We start from the raw sequence: 8763 nt of genomic DNA on the forward strand, positions 1-8763 counted from the left end.
AGAAATGGCACTTATTTATGGGATGCCGAGAATTCCAAATAGGGAATATCTTGATTATAGGCTTACACAAGTCAATAAAAAAAGTGGATGGCGTGAAACAGAATTTTTCAAAAGGACTTTTCCTACTGATATGAAAGCTGGTGATAAAGTGACTAGGCCAATGATTGTGAAGGCAATCTTGAAAATCCTTAAACGAACACCAATTAATCTGAAAAAGAAGAAGTCTGATGAAGAGTCTCTGCAAAGCGTGGGTGATCAATCAAATGAAGATTCTGAAGAAGACGAGAAAGACAAGGAAGATGCCGAAGATCTTGTTAGGCTTATCTGCCTGTATATGTGCACTTCATTATTTTTCGCTACAAGTGATGCAAACGCTTTGACTGAAAAATATATTGATTTCATTCTTGATCTTGAGAAGGCTAAGAATATTTCATGGCCTGACCTCATCCATTCTCATTTAGAGAAAGAGCTGAATGAAAACGTGGAATCCGTAGAACGCACAAATGGTTGTGCTATTTATTTGTTGGTAAGAATATATTTATTTGTTTATTCTACTTCAAAATGTTTTTGTTTTATGTGTTTTCTACATTTTGATAGTATATCTAATACTGCATATCAATATTTTGCAGCCATGGTTTGCGGAGCATACCCATTTGGTGGCCCCCGAGGATATAGTGACAGAACCTGCAGGAATGTATGTGCCAAGAGTGGCTAGGTGGAATCATACAAAGATATGTGCTGAGTTCCTAAAGGATATTGATCTTTCTGAGTATCAGGTAAACTTGCTCGTACATATTTTGTCATAATAAAAATATATATTGATAAGTACATGTGGTTCGACATATTGATATGTAGTTATTAGCATATCAATATGTAGTAGTTATTAGCATATCAATATGCTACTACATATTAGCATATCAATATGTAGTAGTTATTAGCATATCAATTTGTGGTGATACATATTGATATGTAGTTATTAGCATATCAATATGTAGTTCTCCCTGTGTATCTAATAGAGAAAGAACTACGACATGTTTTTTTTTGGTAATATCTAATATGTAGTTGCTTTTTACATTTATTTGATTTGTACCAGTTCCATGTTGATTTCAAAAACAAGATCACACACGAAGAAAGACAAATCCTTAATCATATTTCAAGAAGGATTCAACAGGAAGCAAATGATGATGCTTTTTGTTTAGATGACAATTCTGAATCGGAAGAAGAGGAAGAAGAGAAGGAAAAAGAGAAGGAAGAAGAGGACTCAGTATTGGGGGGAGAAGAATGGAAGATTAAATACGATGATTTGAGGAATACAATATCTGCCAAATGGAGTGAATTCAACACAATGTAGCAAGAGGGCGAACCGGTTGACGCTTCAAAGCTTGAGTTCATGTTGCATGATATTTACCGGAAAGCTTTCCCTTTGCAGAGAGAAGCCAGCCAGGAAGATTATGTTAGCTTGGGATGTACACCTACTCCAAGAAACCCCAATGAAGAGTTGAATGTGGACCAAATAGTTGAGAACGAAATACAAGGTTCTCCGGAAGATCAAACAGATGCTAATGTCAACATTCCTGAAGTTGGTTTGTCAACACCGAAAGATCAAACTCATGCTAATGCCACCTCTGAGGTTGAATTGTCAACAACTTCAGTATTGAAGTTCCATGATGTTGAAGTTCCGCGTTCTGAGGTTAAAAATTGGGCTAAATCTAATTTGGAGCAAAATCAAAGAGATACAAGAGAAAAAGGGCAAAGAAAACACACAGGTAAGTAGCATATCAGTACGTAGTCTAAGTAGCATATCAATATCTATCTGTTACATATCAATATGTAGTGGTATCTACCATTACATATTGATATGTAACAGTACATTCTTGTATACCACTATCTATCTGTTACATATCAATATCTATCTGTTACTTATCAATATGTAGTGGTATCTACCATTACATATTGATATGTAACAGTACATTCTTGTAGTGGAACATATTTATATGTAACAGTACATTCTTGTGGTGGTAGACATAGCAAAAACTCAAGCTAAGTAGGTTTTTGTTGACAGTTTCAATTGATTTTTGCAGGTTGATCAACTTGAAGTTAGGCAGGAAGCAGCAAAGGAGTTGCTTACAACTATGCTAGAAACGAAGTCTTCAGTTGTAGTTAATTCGCAGAAATTTCCAGAGTATAACGCCGGATTGGCGGCGGAAGAGTTTCATTTGCTGGATGTACCTTTGTTTACTATGATGTCGAGTTTGGAACACATTGAAAAGCTGTCTATGCCAGATTTTATAGAAATGGCAAACTCTGGCATTGGTGTTTATGTCGAAGAGTTTGCAGACCTCCTTCCAGATAACAACGATGGTCTTTTTGGTATTAACTTACGAGAACAATTTGATAATCTGTTTGGAAGAGATTTGCGGCCTTTACAAATTCCACAAGAAACAACTGAGCAACAAGAACCCATTGAACCGAAAGATGCAGGTGAAGTTACAGGTAAGCAACAAGAATACATACCTACAACCAGTTCAAAAAGTCATTTGGAGGTTGCATCACAAGATCCTTTGGATGTTTCATCACAAATGTTCTGGATGTCCCCTCGCAAGATGTTTTGGAGGTTCCATCACAGGTGAATGATATGTACTAAAAATCTCATTTTGTGTAGTTAATATTACACTACAAATCACTACATACTGATATGTATATCAGTATGGTAGCACTAGAAATCACTATACCATACAATCATATACCACTACATGCTTTCAAAAATGATTAGGTGATGTAACTATGTTTTATGCAATATAGATATTTACATATTTTTTTATGTTGATTAAAAATGCAGGAACAGTTTAGCCCAAGCCAGAAACAAAAAATGGTAAAAGTGAACAAAAAGCGCGCTACAAAGCCCGAAAAGCAGCAGGTAACAACACCCACCAGACCTGTTACTCGTTCCCATCCTGCAAAGAAGGTAGATGATATATGAGAGTGGAAGTAAGTTCTCACCATCATATAAAGGACCGAAAGCTGCAGCAGCAGAAGCAATACCACTAAACAAAAAGAGAAAGCTTAAATTGCGCAAGTATTTCCGGAAACTGACTAAATCACCATTCTATAATGACATGAACGATGAACAAAAGAGTACTCTTTCCACATACATCAATAATGCAAAAAATCTTAGGTGAGTTCTCAATTGACACTTTTATATTGATATGTACTATTAGTTTGTGTATGTACTTTTGATATACATACATATTTGTATAAAAAATACTGAGAAAGACATATCAGTATGTACTGTTACACAAAGAATACTAACCTTTACGTCGTTTATTTTCTAGCTCAATTGCTTGGAGAGTGGGAGAAGGTGGTCTTTGTGTAAGTGGAACTACAGTTGATGACTTGGTGCAGAACGATTTATTAGAACAAGATCTTCTCAACTACGCACAATACAAGCTTAACACCAAATTTCAGAATGAGCAACCGATGCACGAAGTATACAGGAAATACTTGCCTGTGTTGCATCTGGATCCGTCCGCTTGGGTAAGTTGTTATCTTACACTGCATATTTACTACAACACATATTCAAAAATTAAAAAAGTATGTAGGGGTAGGTACACTACATATCGATATTGCATAAAACAAAATTAGATATAAACTATTTCAAGTACATCCATGTTTTCAGTACAATGTCGAGTTCTCGGATAACCTCAAAGGAGCAGCACATGATTCTGTTTACAAACCAATATTGGCGATGGATGAAAGTATCAAGAAGATTCTTGTACCAATGTGCCACCACAATCTTCATTGGACGCTACTTGAGTATGACTGCGAAAAAATGGTGTTCAACCACTACAATTCTTCTAAGGCTGAATGGGGAGGTATTTGTTATCCACACGCCTGCAAAATGGCAGATTACATGTACGTACCTATCAACGTGTACTTGCTGGAGAAGAACAAAGTAACAATGAAGAATGTAATAGTGAATGAATGTGAAGCACCTCAACAAGGGGGATCGCCAGACTGTCTACTGTTTGTGATGCATTTTATGAAGATGAAGTCAAAAAGAAAATATGTGGGAGTGCCTTTGGGAGATGATGAAGAAGTGCAAGCGAAGATTCGTAACAAAAGGGTCCCGTTAGCATGCAAATTGCTGAAAGCATCTCCACCAGAAATCAGTTGGCAGATAACACAAAAATAGTCTTACTTGCTAAAAGTAATCTGACAGTACATATCACTATTTACCTATTTTCTTTTCTTTTTATTCTTGGTTACATTTCATTTCATGAGTTCAAGAATGTTCAAAAACATATAGCTTTTCCAAACATGTTTTTTTTGGGTATATCTAATATGTAGTGATTTTTAATTTGAATTTGGGTTTAACTTTAATGTAGTGATATTTCAATTGTGTTACTTAAACATGATTTTGTGTTGTTGATACGAGGGGGCGCTGCCCCCTCGACCCCCGTGAAGATGGTGAATCAGCTGGAAAACCACATATCATAATTAAACTAACCACTACATATCAGTAAGTACTGATTGTTTTCTTTAATATGTACTAACCTGATTGAAACCACAAAAGTTTTTGTGGAATTGTAATTATGATATGTTCTAAATAATCTTAGTGGAAGATGGTTAAACACTACAATACTGACATGTAATTTCAGTATGTAAATACTTCACTACTGGTGATAGATACTGACATTTTGATAGACTTAACAACATATTTCATTATTCGAAAATAACTACAATAACTACATTTTGATAGACTTATAATGTTTCAAAAACCAAAAGATGTTCTAAGAAACAACAAAAACAGTATTTTCAGTACACTTGTAATGTATGTACTGTAAATGAAATACTTATTAACCAAATTCAGTTGGTACTGACAAAATCAAAAAGAAAAACGGTAGAATAGAACAAGGGCTAGAGGAAAGAATTGTGGAAAAGGAATCTGGCAACATCATCGATATAACATTCTGCTGCACGTTCAAGCCTGTGATAAAAGAAAAAGAGAAATCAGAACACTACTTGCTTAAAAGTACATTGTATTGTATCATACTTACTTAATTAAGACATTAATATGTATCTGACTGAAATACATACCTGACACAAAATCATTCTTCAGAAAGTTCATACTGTCGGATAAGATTGCATGTTGCCTTGTTGTGATGAGTCTTCAAATTACAGTTTGAACACTTGACAGATTTTCTACTAGTCTCATATGCAGACTTAATACGTTTCCCCTTTTCCTGCCTGGTGGAGACCTAATTACTTCTGCTGGGAAACGATATCGTCTACGTGATACTCATCGGGCCTGTGAGAAAAAAACAGTATCATATAAAATGGAATGAACCACAACTACATATGAATATGTACACGGTATATTGTTCCTGAAAAACAAATATCAAAAAATGTAGTGGTATCTACCATTACATATCAGTATGTAACATCCATATGTAAGTAGGTTTGTTGACAGTTTCAATTGCTATTACATGTGTAAGTGGTATCTACCATTACATATTGTTATGAAAATATGAAAATGTACTGATTAAAGACACATACCTGTCGTGGTTAGGAACGGGTCTAATAGCTATTGAATAGCTTACGAAAAGTGGTAACTTTGAAATAATCTTCAACGTAATCAAGAATCCTTCCTCCAGATCTAGTAATAGCTGCAGTAGCGTGCGAGCATGGAAAACCATAAACGCGCCATCGTTGGCAAGTACAAGTTTTTCTCTCTAGATCTACCATATGAGATCTGCACAGTACATATTCATGTGTTATTTTTCAGTACACCTAATATACACAGTACATATTTATATGTTCTCACAGAAACATGGTACTTAAAAAAAAAATAAAGAGAAAGTAATAACATTCAGATGATAGAGATTAGGGGTAAACGCTAACCTTGGAGAATGCACTTCATAACGATTAGCATCTGACTGGCTACTTTCAGGGACGGCCAATTTGGATGTGTAGTTCAAGCAGGCTTGATACGTAGGGGTTAGCAGTTCAGGGTCCATCAAGAGACTCTCTTCACGACGTTCTGACATCATTTCCATCATACGTATCCTACACGACAAGGGAATAGCAAGTCTATTATACTAAAAATATACGTAGATTAACAGAACATATATGCTAATAATGTTACAAAAAGAAAACTAATATAAGCTTACTGTGACTAAGGAAACTGATACAAACCTGATCGAGTCAACGAAACGCACACGCAGGTAATTTGTTCTCTTTGTTAATCCAGCTATTGAACGATTCAACAACGCTAGATGAGTGTAGCCATAACACGCCCTTGAAGAACAGCACTGGACCACTTTTCTTTTGGAATGTTGCGGCAGTAGTCAGCAACCCAAGGCCTTCCCAAATTAACCATTTCTTGAAGACCTTTCTCGTATGTTGCAGGAGAAAGAGCATATGTCGCCTTTCGGAAAGCATCAGTCACTTCCTTATACTTTTCGTCAGACTTTGCGATAGGTAAGTTTTTGTCCAAATGGAAGTAACAATATCTTTGATGAGAATCAGGGAACTCTTTGGGAATATATTTAACCAACCCTTCACCTCGGTCCGTCATAAAAGTGATTGGGCGATCATCATTCAAAGCCTCATTCAGTTTCTTGAAAAACCATTCCCAGCTGATATTGTCTTCACCGGGTACTAAAGCAAACGCAAGCGGATAAAATCCTGCAAAAAGGAATTACTAGTTATGTTAAGCAACTAATATTGACACTACATATTGACATGCAGTATGGTTTACCTCTTTGTTGATATGTGAAAACCTGACACTACATAATGACATGTTAAGCATTTGATTGACACTACATTTTCACATGCAGTATGGTTTATCTCATACTCAGTAAGGTCAATATGTAGTATGTAGTATGGTCAATACTCATTGTCAGATAGTGAAGTAAGGTTAATATGAGTGATCTAACTACCAGACACTACATATCAGAAGAAAAAAAAACCAGTTACCTTGATTGCCATTAAGACATGTTGCTTCCATGAGACCTCCTTTAAAAGTTCCAGTGAGAAATGTACAGTCACAGAAAATCATGGGACGACATAGTTTATATCCCTCTATACAAGCTCCAAAGCAAACAAAAAGTCTATTGAATCTTTTTGTAGCATCATTGAAATCGAAATCAATAAATGACCCAGGGTATGTTTCCCTAACAACATTCACCCACCAAGCAAGATCAGTGTACGACTTCACATCATTACCAAAAATCTGTTTATGCGACAACTCCATTGCATGATATGCGTGGTGATACTGGATTTCAATGCCACCACCAACTTTAAGATAATCTATGATCTCTGCTGGTGTTATGCGAGGGTTGTGCCTGACCATCTCATGAATTAGACTGTTCATGAGTTTTTTTGTAACTCTTGGATTCTTCAATATATAACCACCGCCACAGGTGTGCCTACCCACATATTCCTTTATCTTAAAAACATCAATAGAACTACCAATGGCAGTCGCGCGAAGCTTCTATGAACAACCTTTCACACTACATACGGCGGTGAATCTCTCAAGGTCATTCTTCTTCTTAATTACCTCATATCCAGTTCTCATGCAGTATTTTTGGCATGCTATACGTACGGCATCAACACCACCTTAGAATAATTGATATGTATCATCAAAAATCTTATCCCAACCATATGAAAAAAAACACTCTTGGGGCTTCTTTACCTTCTTTCAAATAACTATTCTTTGCACTGACAACTAAGTATGCATTACTGTCAACTTCCATACGCCTAGATGCGCCATTTGAAATTACATCCACGTGCAAATCAAAGAAAGCTGATTGCTTTGAAGAATGTAATGCAGAGATGCCCTGGAGTGTTACATCGGCAAGAATAGGAAGTATCGCTTGATTTCTGGAAATAGTTAACCAGAATAGTCGATGGAGTCAACCAGCTCCACATATTACAGATGCAAAATTTCAAATCCTCTAAAGTTGAAAACGATGTAACCTCATATGCAAAATGATATTGCTTATGGTATACATGAGAATAGATGGAGAAGTCTGGTTTGGGAGCAACGTCAGACATGTTAACCCTGTAAAAAATGACATGTACTTAGATGAAACAAAAAGAGTTTTTGTATTGACATGCTATAAGCAGTACGTATTGACATGTACTGACTCATATTGATATGTATTGGCATCTACTGCAGGATGAAAAAAGAGCATGTTATATGCAGGACGTATTGACATGTACTGATTCATATTCATATGTATTGGCATCTACTGCAGAATGAAAAGAGAGCACGCTATATGAAGTACGTATTGGTAAAGAAGAGATAGGAGGCCAATGAGGCTAACCCATCTTGTCGTAATAATAACAAGATGAAATACATCTTAATAATAACCAGACTAACCCATCTTGTCATTTAACCCAGTTGATTATTGAATCTCATGATAAAATACATCGAACTCTATGGCTTTACCTCCATTAGCTCATGACCTAAATTACAAAAACACAAAGAAAGAAAGAGAAAACTGATAGAAAGCAAAATCAGAGATAGGGTTAGAAGCTTAGCAAAATCAAAAAACTAAACTATCATGATTGAAAACATAACATTAATCATCAAAGGCATAAACTGAAAATTAGGTCAAAAAGAAAATCAACAGAAAAAAACTATCAGATTGAGTTAAAATTTGTACATAAATGATAGAATTAAGGTATAATATTACTAACAAACCATTAATTTGGTAAAGAATCGAGCAGAAAATTCCTGAATTGAACAGAGATTGA

Source organism: Papaver somniferum, unplaced genomic scaffold (assembly GCF_003573695.1).
Source record: "Papaver somniferum cultivar HN1 unplaced genomic scaffold, ASM357369v1 unplaced-scaffold_99, whole genome shotgun sequence".
NCBI classification, from domain to species: Eukaryota; Viridiplantae; Streptophyta; class Magnoliopsida; order Ranunculales; family Papaveraceae; genus Papaver; species Papaver somniferum.